This window comes from Zea mays, chromosome 10, assembly GCF_902167145.1.
Source record: "Zea mays cultivar B73 chromosome 10, Zm-B73-REFERENCE-NAM-5.0, whole genome shotgun sequence".
In the NCBI taxonomy this organism is placed as follows: domain Eukaryota; kingdom Viridiplantae; phylum Streptophyta; class Magnoliopsida; order Poales; family Poaceae; genus Zea; species Zea mays.
Window position 1 is genome coordinate 49,210,517 of NC_050105.1, and position 24,672 is coordinate 49,235,188.

The following is a 24,672-nucleotide window of genomic DNA, read 5'->3' on the forward strand; positions in this document are numbered from 1 at the left end:
AGTCGCCGTTTGAGCAAGGTCAAGCTGGTTGAAACGAGGGGTCGTCGAAGTGACCGTTGAATCAATGCGTTCATGCATCGTCCTAATGTCAGCAGCAAGTCCATCAACTTGTCCCCTTACTTCCTGCAACTGGGCATCCACCGTGTCGTGTGCTCCTGCCATAGTTAGCGCAAACACCAAAACACCAAAAGGAGAAAAACCGACGACAACAGGGGAATGGTGGTGACAACTCGCTCAATGGAATGCTGTTATCAAATTCTTATCCGTTCTTACCAAGCCATATTGGTGAACTGCAACCAACAGGTGGAACCGGTGAAAGATTGGATGAGCGATTGCCTGGAGAAACAGAAACCTGCTCGTCGTAGAAATATGTGTAGTTCTGGGTAGGCTGTACTCAAGTCAAGGATTAGCACGATCAAACAATAATGCAAAGTTGAATTATAGTGCAAAACACGAAACTATATTGCTGGCCACAGGTACAATGGACGGATGGAACTAGCAGAATGGCAGTACCGTAAATATTGTACTAGCGAGGCCAAAAAGGCACTAGTAGGAATCACAGGTGATTTTGTTTTTCTTTTTTGTATGATTTTTTTGATATTTTTCTCAGTACAAGAAGCAACAAAATAGGAGCTACACCAAGTTTCACCTAAAACAGAGATCAGATGTGGTCTACAGAAAAAGAACAAGTTCTCTGAAAAGCGTGCAAGAACTTTGACGAATTTTTTTCTTTATTTTCCCGAATAGGAGCTACACCAAGCTGGCCTCAGAATGATGTCAACAAGCTCCTGTAAAAATTTCAGATTTTTTGAACAACCGAGCGAAAAGTTATGCCCGGTTTAAGGAAGGTACCTCAAGTTATGGTTAAAAACGACCGAGATGAGACAACCGCTTTGTTTCCTTTCCCTATTTTTTTGTTTGTTCTCTCGTTCTATCCTTTCTCTTTCGTTTTCTTTTTTTTTTCTTTCTTTTTTTTGTTTCTGTTTTTTTACGTAACCGAAGGAGAAAAACAAGGAAACGGTGTTGACTCGGTTTGTGGCGTGATCAAACGGGAGATGGTGGCGGCACGATAGGGTTTGAATGGTGGAAAACACAATGCGACCAGCAACAAATGACGTGAAAGCACACAAATTCAACAATGCAGATTATTGAAAGAAAGTGCGAGGCTCAAAAGGGTGCTGGGATAAGGTCTAACCTGAATTTTTATGTGGTTTTGTGGACTGTAGGAGAAAAAAACACTCGATAAACTCACCGATCAACCTGGAAATCTGATACCACTTGATATATCTGAGGTGCCCGATCTTTCGGCGAGTAGAGATAATTCTGATTTGGCGGAAGATGACCCTTGCGATCCGACTACGACGAGCAAGCCCGAGGCGCCAATGCAATAGCTGAACCAACTCCCTGTGGTTACCGACCTTGCTGATGCGAGATCGGCCTGATCACGAAGATCGTTTCATGTGCCCAATCGAAGAACGAACAAGAAAAAGATGCGAGCAATCTAATCTATTACTCAAGGGCGGAGTTCTGAATAAACGAAGACAGCGTTGATTTGCGCGTGTTCGAGAGTAGCTAAAGCTAACGAAAAACAAAACTCGAAGAACAAAGGAGGCGCAGCTCCTCGATAAATAGAGAGGGGGCACAGCCCCTAGGGGCGGCCAACCCTAGGTCGTCCACTATGGGCCGCAGTTGGGCTGGTCGTCTATTCTTCTGGGCCCTCATTCTTCAGTAGCATGACGAAGTTAAGATCTCTGGCACGGGCCCTAGTGATTGACCCAGCTAATTAAGGAAGTGACGCTTGATGTGCAGGTGCTACTGGTGTAGTCGTACTCATAGTGATGTCCTCATCAGATCTTGTCATGAACAATAATTAAAACAACAGCATAACTGGAACATGATCATAATATAACATTAATTTCTCAAAACCAGGTAGAGCAATAGCAAAACTACCCAATAGTTCATTTGTCTGCAAGGGGTGGAGTAAACAAGACTAGGGAAACCTATTAGGTCGCATCAAATTAACCTGAGCATGTCACAGTGATTGATAGAAACATTATTGGGTAAAGAGAAACGTCGTAAAGGGCACAACTTGCCTTAGACTCTAGATTCCCATGTACCAACTTGGTCTTCAAGTGACTCATAACCTCCCTGCTATTCGTAGCAATACAAACAAACATGGTATAGGCAAAATTAATGTAACACCCCTGGTGTTACTGTCACTAAAACTTGAGCATAACATCATGAGCATTAACATTTCATGTGTTTGTCACACCTAGAGTGCATTCACTAGGTAAAAATTTCAAATATGTTGTACTGATATGACTTGATGTGTGGTTAACTCTAGTGTAAAGTACTTAACCCTAAATCTGGGTTATGGATACAAGCATGAGAAAACTTCAAAAGATATGAGAAATGACCCCAAGATATCCCCTTGGAAGGACTTAAGTGGCATCAAAACCCTAATGTACTAAAAACCCGAAAAAGACCCCTGGAAAACCCTAAATTTGAACCCTTGGGGGCTAAGTGTAAAATTTGTGCACTTTTGGACCCAAGTGCAAATATCAAAGGAATACAACACCACAAACTATGTGTTTCTCGCATTTGAGGATTTCCAAGCCAAATGATGAAGTTTGGATTTATTTGCAAAAAGGACACCCCATACATCCATGTGTCTAAGTCTCAATTCAGTTGCATAAGGCTGACTTTGGAGCTCTGTATTTCTAAAAATACAAGGAATTTGCCTAGGGTCAACACATCAAACTTGTAGAGCTATAATAGGATTGCAACTTTGCTTAAGTAACTAAGCTTTCATCACATACAAAGTTTGGAGTAAAATGAGCACAAAGTTGAGCTGTCAGTTGCACTAATAACTGAATTATGGTTACTAGTGACATTGGCAGGACTTTGAGGTCGAATTGGAGTGGGATCTATTGATCAATTGAGTATAGTTACTATAGCAAGATTGTAGCTGGATTATAGGGCTACAACTTTGTTACAGAGAGGTTAACACATTCTCACACAAAAATCTGAGATTAGGGCGCTGCAAACCGTGCTGTCAGATGCTCTGAATGACTCCGTGATGGTACAATAACTGAAATATCCCTGGGTTCATGTGACATCCTAGGTGTCAGTTTCGTGTTATGTCGAGAGATTTGTCCCTAACTTGAATGCTCAGTGAAAATTTCCTATTTCTCGATCGTGTCTATCTTAGTTTATCAGGATTATTCATGGAAGCTCACCAAAGTCGGAGTTATTCGATCGCGAGAAACAACCAATTTTGGAGCATGTTAAAACTTTTATTTCTTGGAACGAATGCAAACTCTAAAATCATTCTCGAATTATAAATCTCATCTTAAGCTCATTAAATCAAACTCTCGACGGTTGTTATCTGATTTGAGCCCGAGTCTAATTCCTCGAACTTTGATCTATGTTCAACTATTTTATTCGGGTCCGTATTCTCAAACGGGATACTCAGTATGTCGCCCTCTAATTAATTCTTATCCAACTCAGCTTAATACCTCTGTGTTTGATTCGAATTCAAAAATCAACACCGGCAATGATTTTTATTAACCCGACCTGATTGACCTCGATCACGAATCCGAACCAATCGGTCTCAATTCATTTTGTTCCTAATTGAGTGCGAGGAATTATTTTCGAGTGAGATCAAATCAAACTCTTGGTCGAGTTACTCGCTCAATCTTTCGTTCATCCGAACTCTATTTCGCTCTACTCTCCGTAGAGATGAATTCCGCAGGAGCATTTTCACTTCGGAAAATAATTTAGCGCGACCCGATTAAGTGTTTTGGGCAAGCCCAACCCAGCCCAGCCCACTAAAAACCCTAACCCTATGGTTTCTCTATAAATACGGACCCCTCACTTGCACTTGGCTATTTTCACCTACCCCCCTAGCCGCCACCAGCCAACTCCACTTTTTCTCCATGCCATCTCTCCTCCTTGCTCCATGGCGCTCGGCAGCAGGACTGCTCCATGGGCGTCGCCTCCCTCCACTCCGGCAGACTCATGGAGCACAGGATGCTGGCCAGGGTAACCAGCAGCTGAAGCCCCTCTCTGCTCTCTCATCTTCCTTGGCCGCCAAGCCCAGCCATGGCGCCCTACTCCCTCAACGCTGGTACAGGTTGTCTCCTCCCTAGCAGCGCCTCCCTAAGCTCCTTTCCCCAGCCATGGTGGGAGCGCGCAGATGTTCCTTGGCCTGCCCTCGTCTCTAGGGATGAGCCCATGTCGGCGCCCTCCTCTAGCTCAGCCACTGGCCTGCCCTCGTCTCCCTGCTCAATTTTTTTCCTTTTTCTCTCTACTCTCGGCCGCTGGCAGCCATGGCGCTGGCACCTGCTCCATGCCGATGCCCCCTGCTCCTCTTCTCTCTACCGCAAGCACCCCTCCTCCCTGCTCTCTGTTCGGCGCAGGAGCCCCTATGGTGCCTTGAAACGGCTGGCGTCTTCCACTTGGCCGGAAATCTCCTCATCCAAACTTGCTGCCTGTCCTCGCTGGTCGTGTGCAGCGAGCATCCCTCGCCGACATCCTCCCTCGCCTCGCCAGCCGAGCTCCTTCTTGGCCGAGCTCTCCTCATGCCCGTCGCGCCTATTCCCATCCAGATTCCGTGCCCTTTCTCCAGTGTAGCAGCACTGCTGCGGGGTTTCCTCGTCGCACTCGTTGTGGCAGAACCACCCGAATTATTCTAGTTTAAGTGCCCAAGTCACGCCACAGAGGCCATAACACACTTAAATCGGAATAACCCTCCAGTCCCTCAGATCTAGTCTGATTAAGCCACTTTACCAGGATCAAATACCACAAACCCACTCGAAGGCGAGTCACAGAAGAAATACAATGAAACAGGAAAACCTCAAATTAAAGTACTGAATTATTACATAAATCAGAGTTTTTCAAGTAGCTGATATAAGATCACAAAATAAGTTGCAGCGGATAATCGATATCGTCGAAAGTGAGGAAATGGGCAAGGCCTAGCCCACTCCTCCTCCTCCTCCTTTCCTGCCGGAGCAGCATCCCACTCGACCGTCCAACCCGGTGGCAGGGTGGTAGGCCAAGTCACACCATCAACCATATCCTGAAGCGTACCTACAAAAACTATGCCACAAGCATGGCTGAGTATACTAATACTCAGCTAGACTTACCCGGTGTGAGGAAACTACTCCTCTACCTCTAGACCATGGAGCTGTTTGGCTGAGGGATTTGGTTTGCCAAAAGCACTAGCTGAGTCTAAAATCAAATTTTAGCTTTTCAATTTCTAGCATCATTATCTTAGCTAAGTTTGCTCCTTCTAAGCACACATGGTAACAAGCATTTAGTACAATCAACAAGTTATCTCAAGTAAGCCTCATTTCACTTCTTACTCAATGTAGTACAAGGGGTCAAGCAGTCTCATTAGCTGCGAGAAGCAGACGATTTGAATCGAGTTTTTATCCTTGTAAGGTAAACCTAAACACACGACATGTAAGGCCGCCCCGTCCCCACACACGTCAACTGTCCCCATCGATTCCCCGTTCGCGGCCAGGGCTCACCGCCTTGGCATACAATGCTCCACTGACCCCGGCTGCCGCCGTGCAGTGACCGCACTTGTACCCACCATAGCTAGCATGGGAGACCCAGTCTCAGGACAAGTGAGGGGAAAAGTCCACGCCCAGCTTCACTCAGGTACTAGGTTTACCGGTTACCATATTTCCCGATATGTGTTTAGTACGTTCAAACGCTTGACTCAGGTATCCACACATTAATCCTTAATTCCTTTTCCCGTCTCATGGACAAGGCATCCTCCCTGGATCCGAGTCCATGGACCATCATAGATCCCGTTATCAAGATGAATAGAATCAATTCCTTACCTCGCGCGAGTGCTAGAGAAATCACTCGACTTCTACCGAGATCCTAATTAGCATAGCAGCTACTCGACCTAGCATACTAGTATCCATCTCAAAAAGGAATCCTGAGTTCATGCAACTAAAGGTTTCAAACAACTCCTATACTTAAGTGCACATTACAAGCCTACAATATTAAGTGTAGTAAAGTAGCATATATAAACGGTTATGCATAAAACCGGGGTTTGCCTTCAATAGCTGGGGCTGCAGGGAGATCCTCGATGGCAGTCTCGGGAGCTTGCTCCTGGTCTTCCTCGTGGACAGCTCCTTGCTCGGGGATGAGCACGTACTCTCCGTCAGTGAGATTGCAATCTAATGAATGCAATGAGTAAGATACATGCATGGTATGATATGCAATTTAGCAATTAAACTTTGATGGTGAATGATCAAATTAATAAGGTAGAGCTTAATCTTGCTACTGAAGATTCTTGTGGTATACTTAGCAAATGAGGGTCAAGCTTGGTTAAGCTAATTGGTAAGTTTATTTTGGTGTTCTACTGATTTCCCTTTAATGTCTTAGTGAGTGTTTATTAAGGTTTCTAGCTGAATCATTAGAGTGAGATTTATTATTCCCTCTCTTAATTCTTATTTCTTTTATGCTTTTAAGGTGGGTTTGAACTACAAGATAGCTTAATAAATTTCCAACAATTCTGCAAAAATTACAGTGGCTTCTTACTGGTGTATAAGCCTCTATCTCAAAATTTGGGGTTTAAAAAGTGAGTGGTTCGCTCTGTATAAAATTATCAAATATTAGGGCAGAGGGGGTGTTTTGAACTACGACCTTCTTTTTACAGTGAGTTATTCTCTAAGACTTATTTTTGTTGGCATTCAGAGGCTATAACATGATTTTGTACAAATGTTTAGCCACTATTACTCATTAGTTATTTTACTATGATTTTCTAAAGTTTCTAGCCAAAGGGGTGCTTTCTACTACCACTATATTTGAAAATATCAAACAACCAATTTCTAATTTTTTCCTATCTTCTTCTTTGTGCAAGAGCAATCATTCTGAAATTTGGCAACTTTTTGCTTAAGGGAAAGGTGGTAGGAAATTCTTGAACTAGATGGCCTTTTTCATGAAGTATTAGCAATGGGTGTTACTTGTAGCTTTCAATTGGGTTTTGCATTTTTCTCTAGTGGCCTATTTCTTTATTAACCTGGTAAAAATTTATTTGCCCACTGTTGCACACTTTTTGGCTTGCTTATGATTTAATTGAAATATGGCTTAATATCATGTTCTATTTGTTTACCCTATTTAAAATGATGGACTGGGGTGTTTATCATTTTTGTAGTGGGGTTCTAGTGGTTACAAGTCCACTGGATTTTTCTTAACAATTTTGAAATTGTTTTCATAATTCTAATAATTGTTTTTCTAGTTTGATTAATGCTTAATAAAACATTTCACCTAGAATTTGTTCTGGACTAGGGTTCCCTTTATTTTTCCTAAATTTTCTATTACCTTAGTAAACTAGGAAAAATAATTGCATTCACTACTCATTATTTTCTAGTGCCTTTCTCATTTTCCTAAGTTTTGGGCACATATGGCTTTTAATAAGTAACCTTGTCTAAATCTTCAATACTAGGGTGCTCATTATTTTTAAAGAGTGCTTATTTGGGGTTTACACTTCTACAAATTTTCTTAGGTTCAGCACAGAAGCATAACTAATTTTTCTTAGTTTAATATGGTTTGGTCAGTTTCCTTAATTAATTCCAAACTCTAAAATTTAAAACAGAAAGCACAGGGTTCAATATTTTTATGTGATAGTTCATAATATTTTGAATCCAGCAAAATTGGTTTAGTTAAATTTGGTTGAATATAACTCAAGATATAAATTTTCTAAGTTCTTTGCTGCATTTAAAAAAATTAATTAGAAATGGTTAAAGGAAAAACTGTTTTGCACTGGGGTCCCTGGCGAAAGGTTTTGAATGAATTACAGACAGGTCCTCGGTACACTATTCACATGAGTCTAAGGCTCTGCAGAATACACCCTAGGGTTTTGCAAAATCGAACCCGCAGTCCTTCCCAATGGAACAGTGGCCTTGGAGGAAGAAAAGGGCGGAGGGGCTTACCGGCGGCGAGACTGCTCCGGTGAGGTGGTCGAGGATGTAGGGGAGGTCCTGAGGGTCACGGTGATGTGCGGGTCGCCGTCGGGAATGGTCGGAGTCGGCCGGTCCACGTGCGCAGGCGGAGATGCTCATCGGCGGCGAGGAATTCGGCCTGCTCACGGCGCGATTGTCCAAGTGAACCGGTCAGAGAGCTTCGCCAGAGGTCAAGAAGGACAGGGGTGCAAGGAATTAGACAATGGATCACCGGATTGCTCGGTCCACGCGCGGCGGCGGGCGACCGAAGTTCGGCGATGGTGAATCCGCCTCTCTAGTGAGGCAATACCTTGGCTCAAGCTTGGAGAAGCTTCACGGCTTCACGGGGAAGCGGTCCAGGGGCTGGGGCAAGGTTGGGGGTCAACATAAGGGGCTGGCCACAACGGTCGTGCTCGAGCAGTGATGGCGGGCGGTGGTGCTTGCTTTCCACGGCGAACTCCGGTGATCTCTGGCTCGGGCGGAGCTTTGGGTGCGCGAGTGCAAACAGCTAAGGCCTCTGGGGGCATTTATAGGCGAGGGCGACGAGCAGACGCGCGAGGCAGGGCGACCACGCGCGGGGCACGCGCTGCCGCGGCCAGTCCGTGCTCGGCCGGCCTGACACGGCGTCGAGCAAGTGGCTCTTTGCTCCTGCCCGAGTTTAAACGCTCATAGGTTGGAGATCTTCGTGTATTTGGGCATGATCACTGCACAAGATTTGCTCTCCCGACAGGGCTTTGTCGTTTATGTGTGGAAGTCGAGCGGTTTGGGGCTGTGTACAGAGAGTTGTCGCGTCGCTAAGGTGGAAGTGCCACAAGGTCGAGTCCCGAGGTAAATCCATGTCAAGATCATGTCAAATGGTGGAGAGAGGTTTCCAAACTTTGTCATGGTGGGTTCTAGGAAATTTGGCGCCACTTTGCTATTTGGACTTGTTTGATTTAAGTTTTGAAAAACATAGAACGCGGTCGATCTTTGGAAAGGGGCTGAAATTCAGATTTCTGAATTTCTGATTTTTTCCCAAAGTGCATTAGTTCAGGGGCTGATTTAGGGATTTTGAAAAGTTCAAATGGCAAAACTTTCTTACTATATTTTGTTGGTTATTTAGTGTACTAAAACTTTGTTATTTGGGTTTTACCAAAATTTGTATTTTTCTCCCAAGTCTTTTCCCAAATGCCCTTTATGTGCTTAAATGGTCCACTTAAGGTTAATTAGGGTTTGAGAGTTCTTCTTACCTTGAGGTTCATCACATGATTAAGGAGAATTTCTTAAGATAAAAAGACTTACTTCAACCTTTGTTATTAAATTTTTTTTGTTTGATGTTCATCCCTTCATTTGGTTCACATGTGATAATGGTTTGGGTTAGCTTAAGGAAGAAACCCTAGGTGATACTGGGGTGTCACAACATTCCCCCTTAAAGGAATCTCGTCCCGAGATTCGGGTCGGAGTCCTCCCGGGGTGAAGTAAGGGTTAAAGCTTTCTTGATGTGGGTGATTTATTCATTAAAATCCTTCTTGGCAAACTGCTCTTCGAATGTCATCCTCTTTGCAACTTCAGAAGGAAGCCCTTTTAATTTTAATCTTATCATTAACTTATTCTGTTTTAAGATCATTTTTCTTATGTTTTGATTCAAAGGGCAGGGGAGGGGTTGGGCATGATTACGTACCAATTCCCTTAGGTAGACAATCAGGGAAGTTGGAACGCAGAAATTGCTCAGTCTCCCAAGTAGCCTCTTCCTCTGAGTGATTACTCCATTGGATCTTATACATCTTGATCGATTTAGCCCGAGTTGATCTTTCTTTGCAATCCAGAAACTTGGAAGGGTACTCTTGGTACGATAGATCTAGCTCTTATCTCCAATTCTGGTTCTGCTATGATCTCGGTCGGCAATCGAACACACTTCTTTAGTTGGGATACATGGAACACATTGTGGATGGCAGACATTTTTGGAGGTAACTTCAACTTGTATGCCACGGTCCACATCCTTCTATGATCTCATAAGGTCCAATGTAATGAGGGGCTAACTTGCCTTTGATTCCAAACCTCTGCACTCCTTTGGTGGGTGATACCTTCAAATACACGAAATCTCCCACTTCAAATTGGAGAGGTTTCTTTCTCTTATCATGGTAACTCTTCTGCCTCGCCTGAGCAGATTCTAGATTCTTCCTGATTAGTTTGACCTTCCTTTTGGCTTCAGTCACTAAGTCAGGTCCGAAAACTTCTCTTTCTCCAGGCTAAGACCAATTGAGGGGTGTTCTACACCTTCTTCCATAGAGAGCTTCGAAGGGTGCCATCCTTAGGCTGGATTGATAACTGTTGTTATAAGCAAACTCTGCCAAGGAGAGGTGCTTATCCCAGTTCTTGCCACAATCGATCGCACAAGCTCTCAGCATATCTTCAAGAATTTGATTTACCCTCTCGGTCTGACCATCAGTCTGCGGGTGGTAAGCTGAACTTCTTATTAGCTTGGTTCCCAAAGACTCTTGTAGTTTTTCCCAAAATCTGGCAACAAATGGGGCTCCTCGGTCAGAGACGATGGTCCGGGGCAAACCGTGCAAACACACGATTCGGTCAATGTACAACTCTGCATACCTTTGAGCCTTATCAGTGGTGTGCACTGGGAGAAAATGTGCCACTTTCGTTAGTCGGTCCACAATAACCCAAATCGAATTATGATGACGAGAGGTGTTGGGCAGACCCACAATGAAATCCATGCTGATGTCATCCCATTTCCATGAAGGTATAGATAGGGGTTGCAAAGCTCCAGCTGATTTCAAGTGGCTTGCCTTTATCCTCTGACATGTGTCACATTCTGATACATATTGGGCTATCTCCTTCTTCATTTTGGTCCACCAATACAGGGGCTTCAGATCGTGGTACATTTTGGTGCTCCCTAGATGCATGGAGAATTTGGAGAGATGGGCCTCATCCAAGATTTTCATCTTGAGATCCTTATTTTTAGGAACCACCAATCTGCTTTCAAACCACAACATACCTTTTCCATCTTGGCGGAAACATTTATACTTCTCGGTCTTCTGATGGAGGTTCTCCTTAATAATTTGCACTCCCTTGTCACTGAGCTAGGCCATGATGATCTGGACTTGCAAAGCTGGCTCAACAGAAATGTGAGACAAAGCACCAGAAGGAATCACTTCGATCTTCATTTTGCTCAACTCATCACACAAGGTGTTAATGCGAGAATCCATCATAACACAGTCGCATTGCAATTTCCGACTCAAGGCATCTGCAACCACATTGGCTTTCCTTGGGTGATAATGTACCTCCAGGTCATAATCCTTGATCAGCTCTAGCCATCTTCTCTGCCTCATGTTGATATCATCCTGAGTAAAGATATACTTAAGGCTCTTATGATCAGTGAAGATGTTGCAGTGGGTTCCCATCAAATAGTGTCTCCACATTTTCAATGCATGGACCATGGCTGACAACTCCAGGTCATGAGTGGGATAATTCTGCTCATGAGGTATGAGGGCTCTTGATGCGTAAGCAATGACTCAGTTGTCTTGCATCAAGACACAACCCAGTTTAGTGCCAGAGGCATCACAATACACATCAAATGGCTTGCTGCTGTCGGGTTGCGCTAACACTGGTGCGGTGGTCAGATGTTGCCTCAATGTATGGAAGACAACTTCGCACTTCTGACCCCAAACAAACTTGGCTTCTTTCTTCAGCAACTCAGTTATGAGCTTCACAATTCGAGATAAATCCGGAATGAATCTTCAGTAATAACCAGCCAATCCCAGAAAACTCCGAATCTGACGGATAGTCGTTGGTGGCTTCCAGTTCATCACCTCTTGCACCTTATCAGGATCAACAGCTATGCCTGCCTGAGAGATAGTGTGACCCAAGAATTTGATTTCCTTTAGCCAAAAATCACATTTTGACAATTTGGCATAAATACGGTGCTCTCGCAGACGTTGAAGCACTACATGCAAATGCCCGACATGCTCTTCTTCGTTCTTTGAGTACACCAGGATATCATCGATGAAAACCACTATGAATTTGTCTAGTTCGGGCATGAAAACAGAATTCATCAGATACATGAAATATGCTGGTGCATTGGTCAGCCTAGATGACATCACCAAGAATTCATACAGCCCAGATCTGGTCGAGAAGGCAGTCTTCGGAATATCACTTGCTCATATCTTGATCTGATGATAGCCGGAGCGGAGGTCTATCTTGGAGAACACTTTGGCTCCGACCAACTGATCGAAAAGAACATCAATACGAGGCAAAGGATACTTGTTCTTGATAGTTACCGCATTAAGGGGGCGGTAATCTATGCACAACCTCAAGCTTTCATCCTTCTTTTTTACAAACAGGGCTGGACATTCCCAAGGCGAATTACTTGGGCGAATAAAACCCTTGTCCAGCAATTCTTGCAATTGTTTCTTCAATTCTGCCAACTCAGCGGGTGGCATCTGGTAAGGCCTCTTGGAAATAGGTGTTGTTCCCGGTTGCAACTCGATGGCGAATTCGATGTCCCGGTCTGGTGGCATTCCTGGTAATTCATCAGGAAAATCATTTGCATACTCACAGACCACTGGAATCTTCTTCACAGGTGACTCCATCATAGCAAAAGCACATGATTGAGTAGAATCTTGGCTGGGTAGATATAACACCAGGTCTACGGATGTAGGGGAACGAATCTCCAGAGCTCTGGCAACTACATCCATCACTACTCGATGATGAGTCATCCAGTCGGCTCTGAGAATGATGTCCATACCCTCTAATCCCAAAATCAGGAGTGTGGTTTTGAAGATTCTACTTCCCATGGAGATAGGCACACTTCGGTTTAATTGGTTGGTGGCAATTTTACCCCTAGGTGTGGCTATCATAAATGACCCTTTTGTATGATAGAAAGGCAATTGACATCTAGCACTGAACTTCTGGCTAATGAAACTATGAGATGCACCAGAATCAAACAAAATTAATGCAGGGTGATTAAAAACTGAAAAGATACGAGTCATGATGGGGGCTCCCTCATGTCACTCCTCCAGAGTAGTGAAGTTGAGCTTCCCTTGCCTGACTTGCACCTTCTGCTTTCTTCCCTTGTCTTGATTTGGTGCTGGCATCTGCCTCTGCTGATTTCTTGGGCAATTCTTGGCATAGTGGCCCACATTGCCACAAGTGAAGCACATGTTCCCATTGCCCTGGCGGAACTGCTGCTGCTGCGGAGGCTAATTGTTCCTTGGAGCGGGAGCTGGAAAACGAGTGGGTGTCGGCTGGTGCTGCTACTGAGGTGGCCTGATCACCCATCTGCCTGCCTGCTGCTGAAATCCCCTACTCTGGTTGTGAGAAACAATCCTGAACCTCTGGGCCTGAGCAGATGGTGCTGCCATTGGTGCCTTTCTCTTCTTCTCTGCCCGGTGAGCTACAATACAGTCCTTATGGGAGATGGCCAGGTTGACCAACTCATTGAAGCTATCAGCCCAGACAATGTTGAGATGTTCCCGCAGCTTGGTGCTGAGACCCCTGCGGAAGCGGTCTCTCTTCTTCTCATCGGAATCAACATGATAACCTGCGTACTAGCACATGTCATTGAAGGCCTGAGCATACTGCAATACCGTGTGAGTTCCTTGATTGAGTGCCAGAAATTCATTCAACTTGCGATCAAGAATTCCAGCTGGGATATGGTGTCCTCTGAAAGCAGTCTTGAATTCCTCCCAAGACACTTCACGATCAGCAGGTAGCTTAGCACGGAAGTGGTCCCACCAAGTCTGAGCAGGGCCATGAAGCTGCTACATGGCGAAGCGAGTCTTGGTATCATCAGGGCAGTCTCCCGTGAGGAGGGGAAACTTGGATTCCATGACGGGTAGCCACACGTCGGCATCTAACGGATCCTCTGCCTTGGTGAACAAGGGCGGTTGCGTACTCAGGAACTCCTGGTAGGTTGCCACTGCCGGAGGTCGCTGCGGCTGGCCTCCACCATACTGCTGAGGGTGGGGCTGGCGCTACAAGAGCTGTCGCAGAATCTCGTTCTGCTGGGCCATCAGCTCCTGCACTGTGGGAGCTGGAGGAGGTGGCGGGGGAACTTGCTCGTTTTGCCTGCGACGCTGCCTAGCTGCCATCTGAAAACAGAGATTGCCGCCATTGTTATCTCAATTCACAATTTCGAACGATATGCTATGATCTCATATGGAAAGAAATTGCCATAATCCTAATATTCGGTTTGAATGAAGATAACATGGTTACAAACATCCCACAGATCTCAAAAATTCATAAGGATTACATCATTTAGGGGAAAGTACCCGTAAGCCTAGTCCAAAATCTGCCATCACTAAGCTTGCGTAGGTTTCTGTCCGCCTAAGGCGCCTAAGCGACTGATCAACCCTGAGCGGTGGAAGCGACACTAGATGCGGGTGAAGGGGGCATCGCGGAGGCAGCCACATTGGTTCCAGGGGCTGGTCCTAACTCCTCAGGAGCCTCTTCTCCCTCGCTTCCGGCCTCATTGGCCTCTATCTCCAGGTGATGCATGTCAAGGTGGTCATTAGCTTCTTCAAGTTCCCGCTGCACATCATGGAGCTTGTTCTCCAAGACATTAATAGTGTTGTCTCGGATCTCCACCTGCTGCTCCCAGGTGGTGATGCACTGGCTCAGCCTTTCCACCCGCAGGTCCTTCTCCACCAACTCGGAGGACAAGTCGACCACAAAGTCTTCTCGGCTGTCGAGGGGGAGCTTGGTGGTTTGAGCGAGGTTAGCAAGATGTGCCATAGCGTCGCTCTGCTGAGCCTGAAGGCGGTACAACGCACTCATACCCTGAATAGTGACCCTCCCAACCAAGTTGGGATACATCGCCCAGACGTCCTTCACATGGCTCACATGGTTGCACCACATGGGGTCATCCTTCTTCTCAGCAGGGAAGAGTCCCAAGGGGTGCATCACCACCTCTAGGGGATGGTAGCCACAGAAGGTCGTTAGAGTCTTCATGGCTGCTGCTTCAGTGGTGTCGTCCGTCCTGAATCCAATCGTCTCAGAGTCAAGAGAACGCCAACCCGGCTGAAGGGGATGAGCCTCCAAAGTCAGCCAGACTCGGCAACATGGTACCCGATGCTCCTCGTACAGCTGCACCGTGTACAAAGGGGCGTAGGGTAACCGGCGGAGTTAAGCACTTCCCACAAGATGGAAGGAAAGCCATCGTGAGATAGGAAGTCAGAGCTGAAACGAGTGTCTCCTCCACTGGAGGGGGTGGGTGAAGTCATCTGCGGAAGGGGATCAGATGTAAAGATTATGGTGGAAGGAAGAAGATAAAAGAGCCCGGATGGTTTAAAAGGAAGCGGGTTAGCTCAAATTTTTACTTCTTTAGTGTCTAATCCCTTTTAGTTTTTATAATGCATGCATGCTGAAAATAACGTCTCCTCTCCGAAATAAAGTGTGCTCCTAGGGCATCCTTTAAAAAGCTAAGGACTGGCCCACATGGCCTACTTACTTGGCCACCTATTTCTCCCTCTATTCCTAAGGCCTTTCGTCCTAGGTCTAGCGGTCTTGTCCTGACGAGTAATGCTAGTTTCTAAGCAAGTTTTAGATTTTCGAAAATTGGTATTCATGGTTTATTGTGCTTCTCTATGGTGGTATTTGCTCCGATACCAGCTGTGGCAGAACCGCTCGAATTATTCCAGTTTAAGTGCCCAAGTCACGCCTCAGGGGCCGTAACACACTTAAATCGGAATAACCCGCCAGTCCCTCAGATCTAGTTTGATTAAGCCACTTAACCAGGATCAAATACCACAAACCCACTCGAAGGCGAGTCACAGAAGAAATACAATAAAACAGGAAAACCTCAAATTAAAGTACTGAATTATTACATATGTCAGAGTTTTTCAAGTAGCTGATATAAGTTCACAAAATAAGTTGCAGCGGATAATCGATATCGTCGAAAGTGAGGAAATGGGCAAGGCATAGCCCACTACTCCTCCTGCTCCATTCCTGTCGGAGCAGCATCCCACTCGACCGTTCAATCCGGTGGCAGGGTGGTAGGCCAAGTCACACCATCAACCATATCCTGAAGCGTACCTTCAAAAATTATGCCACAAGCAAGGCTGAGTATACTCATACTCAGCTAGACTTACCCGGTGTGAAGAAACTACTCCTCTACCTCTATACCATGCAGTTGTTTGGCTGAGGGGTTTGGTTTGCCAAAAGCACTAGCTGAGTCTAAAATCAAATTTTTGCTTTTCAATTTCTAGCATCATTATCTTAGCTAAGTTTGCTCCTTCTAAGCATACATGGTAACAAGCATTTAGTACAATCAACAAGTTATCTCAAGTAAACCTCATTTCACTTCTTACTCAATGTAGTACAAGGGGTCAAGCAGTCTCATTAGCTGCGAGAAGCAGACGATTCGTATCGAGTTTTTATCCTTGCAAGGTAAACCTAAACACACGACATGTAAGGGCGCTCCGTCCCCACAGACGTCAATTGTCCCCATCGATTCCCCGTTCGTGGCCAGGGCTCACCGCCTTGGCATACAATGCCGCACTGACCCTGGCTACAGGTAGAAAGGCTGAGCCAGTGCATTACCACCTTGGAGCAGCAGGTAGAGATCCGAGACAACACTATTGATGTCTTGGAGAACCAGCTCCACGATGTGCAGCGAGAACTCGAAGAAGCTAATGACCTGGACATGCACCACTTGGAGATGGAGACCAATGAGGCCGGAAGCGAGGAAGAAGAGGCTCCCAAGGAGTTAGGACCAGCCCCTGGTGCCAACGAGACTACCTCCGCGATGCCCCGTTCACCCGCATCCAGTGTCGCTTCCACCGCTCAGGGTTGATCAGTCATTTTGACGTCTTAGGAGAATAGAAACCTATGCGAGCTTAGTTAATGTCAGATTTTGGACTAGGCTTATGGGTACTTTCCCCTAATTGATGTAACCCTTGAGAACTTTTGAGATCTATGGGATGTTTGTAACCATGTTATCTTCTTTCGAACCGAATATTAGGATTATGGCAATTTCTTTCCATATGAGATCATAGCATATCGTTCGAAATTGTGAATTGAGATAACAATGGCGACAATCTCTGGTTTCGGATGGCAGCTAGGCAGCGTCGTGGGCAAAACGAGCAAGTTCCCCCGCCACCTCCTCCAGCTCCCACAGTGCAGGAGCTGATGGCCCAGTAGAACGAGATTCTGCGACAGCTCTTGTAGCGCCAGCCCCACCCTCAGCAGTATGGTGGAGGCCAGCCGCAGCGACCTCTGGCAGTGGCAATGTACCAGGAGTTCCAGAGCACGCAGCCGCCCTTGTTCACCAAGGAAGAGGATCCGTTGGATGCCGACGTGTGGCTCCACGTCGTTGAGTCCAAGTTTCCCCTCCTCACGGGAGACTGACCTGATGAGATCAAGGCTCGCTTTGCCGTGCAGCAGCTTCGTGGCCCTGCTCGGACTTGGTGGGACCACTTCCGTGCTATGTTACCCGCTGATCGTGAAGTGTCTTGGGAGGAATTCAAGACTGCCTTCAGAGGGCACCACATCCCAGCTGGAATTCTTGATCGCAAGTTGAATGAGTTTCTGGCACTCAATCAAGGAACCCGCACGGTATTGCAGTACGCTCAGGCCTTCAACGACCTGTGCCAGTATGCAGGTTATCATGCAGATTCTGATGAGAAGAAGAGAGACCGCTTTCATAGGGGTCTCAACACCAAGCTGCGGGAACGTCTAAACACTGTCTGTGCTGATAGCTTCAATGAGTTGGTCAACCTGGCCATCTCCCAGGAGGATTGTATTGTAGCTCACTAGGCAGAGAAGAAGAGAAAGGCACCAATGGCAGCACCATCCGCTCAGGCCCAGAGGTTCTGTATTGTTTCTCACAATCAGAGCAGGGGATTTCAGCAGCAGGCAGGCAAATGGGTGATCAGGCCACCTCAGCAACAGCAGCCGGCACCCACTCGTTTACCAGCTTTCGCTCCAAGGAACAATCAGCCTCTGCAGCAGCATCAGTTCTGCCAGAGCAATGGGAACAAGTGCTTCACTTGTGGCAATGTGGGCCACTATGCCAAGAATTGCCCAAGAAATCAGCAGAGGCAGATGCCAGCACCAAATCAAGACAAGGGAAGAAAGCAGAAGGTACAAGTCAGGCAAGGGAAGCTCAACTTCACTACTCTGGAGGAGTTACCTGAGGGAGCCCCCATCATGACTGGTATCTTTTCATTTTATAATCAACCTACTTTAATTCTATTTGATTCTGGTGCATCTCATAGTTTCATTAGCCAAAAGTTTAGTGCTAAATGTCAACTGCCTTTCTATCACACAAAAGGGTCATTTATGATAGCCACACCATTGTTTCTGACCGAGGAGCCCAATTTGTTGCCAGATTTTGGGAACAACTGCAAGAGTCTTTGGGAACCAAGCTAATCAGGAGTTCAGCTTACCACCCACAGACTGATGTTCAGACCGAGAGGGTAAATCAAATTCTTGAAGATATGCTGAGAGCTTGTGTAATCGATTATGGTAAGAACTGGGATAAGCACCTCTCCTTGGCAGAGTTTGCTTATAACAACAGTTATCAATCAAGCCTAAGGATGGCACCTCTCAATTGGTCTCAGCCTGGAGAAAGAAAAGTTTTTGGACCTGACTTAGTGACTGAAGCCGAAAGGAAGGTCAAACTAATCAGGAAGAATCTAGAAGCTGCTCAGGCCAAACAGAAGAGTTACCATGATAAGAGGAGGAAACCTCTCCAGTTTGAGGTGGGAGATTTCGTGTATCTGAAGGTATCACCCACCAAGGGAGTGTAGAGGTTTGGAATCAAAGGCAAGTTAGCCCCTCGTTACATTGGACCTTATGAGATCATAGAAGCATGTGGACCCGTGGCATACAAATTGAAGTTACCTCCAAAAATGTTTGCCATCCACAATGTGTTCCATGTATCCTAGCTGAAGAAGTGTTTTCGATTGCCGACAGAGATTATAGCAGAACCAGAATTGGAGATAGAGCCAGATCTATCGTACCAAGAGTACCCTTCCAAGGTTCTGGATTGCAAAGAAAGATCAACTCGGGCTAAATCGATCAAGATGTATAAGGTCCAGTGGAGTAATCACTTAGAGGAAGAGGCTACTTGGGAGACTGAAGAGTTCCTGCGTTCCAACTTCCCCGATTGCCTACCTAAGGAAATTGGTACGTGATCATGCCCAACCCCTCCCCTGCCCTTTGAATCTAAATTTAAGAAAAATGATCTTAAAATAGAGTAAGTTAATTATAAAACTAAAGTTAAAAAAGGACTTCCTTGTGAAGTTGCAAAGAGAATGACATTCGAAGAGTAGTTGCCCTAATAAATAAAGCACCCACTTCGTGTAAGTCTCACCCTTCGCTTCACCCCAGGAGGATTCCAATCTGAATCTCGGGACAAGATTCCTTTAAGGGGGGAAGGCTGTGACACCCTAGTGTCACTTAGGGTTTTCTCAGTGCTAACCCAAGAACCATCACTTCATGTAAGCAAATTTGAGCAAGAAGCACCAAATTAACTTGAGAATAAAAGATCCACTAAGTTTACATCTAAAAGAATCATGTTCAAAACAATTGAGGTTTTCAAAAAGGGGAAATGTTGAAACCCTAATACCAACCATAAGCCATTTAAGTAGAGAAGAAGAAAAGGGATGAAAGACCATGAAAAACATAAAATCATGGCTTAGGCCAATTATAAACATTGAAATACACTAAATAAGCTAGAATAAAGATTAGGAAAGCTTGTCCAAAATAGTTAATTAAAAACTCCAAACAAGCCATTCAAGTGGAGGTTCAATGGGGATTTCTGAAATTCAGATTTCTAAATTTTCAGCCCTTGAACCAAAACCGAGTGTGTTCACCTTGATCCTTAGCTCTAATCCTAGTGCTCCCATTAACAAAAACGTGTCTAACTAACCCCTCTGTCACATGCCAGAAGATGGCATTGGGACATGAGCCCTAGACACGACAAAACCAAGGATTTGCCTCGGGCTCGGGCAGGGAGACAGACCAGACTTCAGGGCTCCAAATCTTTGAAACCAGTAGGCAAAACCCTATGACCCCCACACAAGATCAGTAGCTTATAGGGAGGAGAAGAGGTTTTGTGCACTGACCAAGGCGAGAGCAGGCTCGGATGAATGACCACACGTACCGGAACTTGGGCAGAATGAACGCGCACACGTGTTCGACCCTGGTCGGCACGCCAGTGTTCGCCCAACCCGCACGCGCACTCGCCCCAGCGTTCGGTCAAGTCCACCGCGTGCCCTCGCCCTCGGTCGTGCCCGCCCGCACCTTTAAAGCCTCCCCGGGCACGCCTCACCTCACCCCGTGCTTACCCTCGCTGGCCAGACGCCCCTCCTTAGCTCCGACGAGCTCTCTTCCGCCCGCCATCACTGCCCAAGCCTCGGCCACCGTGGCCAGCAGACTCTAGTCACTTCTAAGCCACGCCTGCCCTTCAGTTAGCTTCGCCGGTGGCCTGTGAAGCTTTCCAAGCGCTCGGACCCGACAGAACTTCACCGGAGACCCAAGATCGTCCTCGCCGGACTTCGGTCGCCCGCCTGCGCGCGTGGACCGAGCAATCCAGTGAGTCATTCTCTGATTCCTTGCACACACACCTTCCTTGATCTCTGGTGAAGCTAACTGACCCATTTGATTGAACAATCGTGCCCTGGTTAGGCCAGACTCCTCGCCGCCGATGAGCTCCCCCGCCTGCGCACGTGGACCGGCCGACTCCGACCATCCCCGACGGCGACCCGCACATCTTAGTGACCCTTTAGACCTCCCCTACACCCTCGACCACCTCACCAGAGCAGTCTCGCCGCCGGTAAGCCCCTCCGCCCTTTCCTCCACCGCGGGTACTGTTTAATTGGGGGAAGGACCTCGGGTTAGATTTAGTAAAACCTCAGGGGTTTTTTTGAATTGTCAGTGGCACATTTGAATAGTAACCCAAGGATTAGTCTGTAAGAAAATTTGAAAACACACGCCAGGGACCCCTTTGCAAAGTCTTTTTCCATTTAATCATTTTATGTTTATTCTTTTTAATGAATAGAGAACTTAGGAAATTCATAACTTGAGAAATCTTTAACCAAAAGTTATTGTTGAGGACTTGTTCTCAAATACTATGAATTAAGAACAAGGCAACACAAAATGTTAAAGGTTAATGCCCTTCGTCCTTCGAATCATTATTTCCCTTAAGATATAATGATCTTCATACGAAGGTTAAGAAGGACATACCTTCATCAATGCAATATATGTTAATATAAGTAGAAGTATATGAACATAAGAAACAACATAAACAATCATAAAACATTATTAATTCATTCTCATTATATTATTTTAGAGAGACAGAAATAATATTGAATTACAAAGGTTACCTTTGTATTGATAGAAGGTAAAAGTACAAGCGTGACGTGCGAGTGATTACAAGTCAGCGTGAACCGTACGTGGGTACTGTTCATCTATTTATAGGCACAGGGTGCAGCCTGTGTAAAATTACATTCATGCCCTTTATATTTATCATTGACTTAAGGACAATCCAGCAAGGACTAAATAGCCTTTTCCCCTTTAAGTCGGTTCCTTTTCCTGCTGCTGAGCCGAAGCTCCCTTGCGCGTAGCTTCGGAGCTGCATCATCCTTCGTCTCGACCATGCTTTTCATATTGTGTACAGTTTTATTCTGAGTCCGAAGGTACCTGTACATATGTTACACTTGGAAGATATTGTTAAATCACATTTTTGAGGACCTTCGGAGGACGAAGGCCCCCAACAGTAGCCCCTCGCAGTATTAATTTGTTTAAGATAACGAATTCAGGCTGCGACATGGACGAAGGCCTTAAGCCGAAGGTCCGAAAAAACACCTTCCCTTTGCTAGAATAGCAACAGTCAATGACAGACGGGGCCCCCCGATATGGAGCGTGCCGAGCGTATAAATAAGAACTCGCACCAACCACATTTGGTATGCTGCTTGTGGCATTTGCTTTATTTTCTTAATTTTATAGCTCTTGCTCACTAACGCTTGCTAGTTTCTCAAGCTTCCTGAGCTTCGGTTAGAAAGACACATTTTCGCCATCTTCTGAAGGAAAAAATGTCTCAAGACAAGAAGGTTGCTGCTGAGACGAAGCTAACTGAAGAGGAGAAGCATTTTGAGGAGAAAAAGGTTGCGAATCCTTACATAGCTGGGTTTATCGAGTCAATGGCAAAATCAAATACAGAGAAGATTACTAAAGAGATACTAGAGGGACTGTCTGAAGATACTAGTGACAGTTATGATGCAGAAAGTGGAGGCGAAGATTCCGAGGATCGACCCTGGAGACCAAGTCATGCAATTTTCAGAAAATCGACCATCAAGAAAAGTCACCTCGAAAACATGAGGGGAAGGTACTTTTGGGATATGTCTATTGTGAGGGCTAGCGGAGACAACAACGTTACTGCACCTGAGGAGAAGGAAGTTGTGATTTTCTGAAGCTTCTTCAAGGCTGGGCTTCGGTTCCCATTGAGCAGGTTTGTGGTTGAAGTGTTGAAAACCTTCCAAATTTTCCTTCATCAATTGACCCCTGAAGCCATATTAAGGATGGGAGTCTTCGTTTGGGCAATAAGAAGCCAAGGGATAGAGCCAAGCGCAAAATGCTTCTGCAGCATGCACGAACTTCTGTATGAGACGAAGGCCTCGGGGAAAGAACAATATCACAACAACTTCAGTTGTTATGGATTTATCGCCTGTCCCAACGCAAGCCACCCAGTGCCAACATTTCGGAAGAGATGGCCGGGAAATTGGATGGAAGAATGGTTTTATGTGAAGAATGACTTGATAACGAGGGACGACATCAAGGAGGTTATTATGCGCCCCATATGGTCCCGCTTCGGCCTCCGAAAGCCGAAGGTTGAAATCGATGAAGCCGCCGAAGCATGCCAGAAGGCATTTGGTACTGTCTGCTTCTTTATTGGTACGAGAGATTTAATTCAAGAGCACATAGCATTTAGAGTATGGCCGCTTGTAGAGAGCTGGGAAATGCCGAAGGAGACCATCACCAATTCTAGCGAAGATGAACTGGTCCGGCTGAAGTATACATTCAGATATGGGGATAAATTCGATGAACCAAACGATGACTGGCTAAAATGCATCGAAGTTACAAGTGATGAAGTGCTTGGATCATATTCCAAGGCAGAAGATAATGCATTATCCACAGCCTTCGGAAGTCGAGGAAAGAAGAGATTGAATAGAGTTTTTGACGCTATTGGCTTCGTCTACCCCGACTACCGCTACCCGCTGCGGGGGTAAGGGAAGAAGAGGAAAGCTACTGCTCTGGCCACCTCGGCTGAACCTGTGCCGAAGGCTACAGGCAAAAAGATGAAGGTACTTACCCGACCACATTATATTGAACCGGCCGTGGTGCCTGAGTTTGGCGGGGAGGCCTCTTCAGCTGCTGAATCAAGAGAAACTGCTCCTCCGAGGCAGAGGGCTAAAGAACCGGCTATAATGCCGAAGGCACCTTCGGTTGAGCTAGTTGAAACGAAGGTTGACAAAGATAAGGCTGAAAGGTCAACAACTGAAGAGGTAACAAATATTCCAGGGACTTTAAGTCCTTCAACATAAGCAATAGCGCTGAGGGCACAAAAGAGTTCTGCCATAACTCCTAGGAGAAGAAGGATGGTAAATATATTAGATGTACTGGAAACAACCGACTCCATAAGTCTTACTCCCAAAGGGAAGGTTGCTGAAGCTGACAAAACGCAACCCTAAGCAAATAGATATTGAAGCTACAACAACCCAGGCTGCAACCAAGGCGGGGCCCTCAGTGCCTGCTGAGATGAAGCATGCGGAATTTGAAGAAAAGGCAACAGAAGAAAAGGCCATAGAGCAAATTTCGTTTGAAAAGGTTGCCACTCCTGCTCCCGAATCTTTAAAAGAGAGCATTGATTACATCATCCGCCATGCTTCGGGAAAGAGACTTTCTCAGGAAGAAGAACGAGAAGCTCAACATTATGCCCAAAAATTGAAATACCCGAAGGGGGCATTAGTGTTCAATGGCAGTGGGGAAGAAGATTTTTTGTACTGTCTCCCGGATAATAAAGAGATATCCGTCTGCCGGGAGATAGGTAGAAGCTTCGGATTTCCGAAGTTGGAAGATGGCCTTTCAATATTATCAAAGGATGAACTGGCTGACAGTTTAGCATATAATAGCATAAAGGTATAAAAGTCAATTTTGTATTTGAAAACGAAATATTTCATTTGTTTATACTTAATCTTGTCTTCCTCTTGCAGGGCTTGATCCTTAGCAATGCCCTTAGAGCACAGAAAAACATTGAAGATGAAGGGTATACAATGGCTCTGAACAACCTTCGTTCAGAGGTGATCGAATTAAGGAACGAAGGTCTCGAAAAAGACAAAATATTAATTTCATTGGTAAACAAAGTAAAAAAGATGAAGCTAGTTCCAAAGCTCAAGCTGAGATTCAAAAGAATGATATCGAAGAGCTTCAGAAACAATTGGCAGAGGCCAAAGAAAAATGCGCTCTCGCAGAAGCTAACCGAGAGGCCAGCGAATATTGGAAAAACTATTTAGAAAAAATAGTTGAAGAACTTCACGCATCCAAGGAAAGATGTTTTGAAAAATCATTGGGCTGCGTGGAGAAGATAAAGGCTAGCTTCGCCAACGTGGGCGCCTAATCAAACGAAGATAACTTCATACGAGGCGACCCTGAAGGTGTTATCGAGTGGATAAGCGGAGAAGCCGAAGCTTTTTAAGAAATTTTAAGTGATCGC

General features: G+C 45.5%; 1 pseudogene; it reads left to right on the forward strand.

Annotated features, from left to right (window-relative positions):
• The first annotated feature begins 4,181 nt into the window (after nt 1-4,181).
• Nucleotides 4,182-24,672, forward strand: part of LOC103641071 (uncharacterized) — a 28,697-nt pseudogene continuing 8,206 nt past the window's right edge.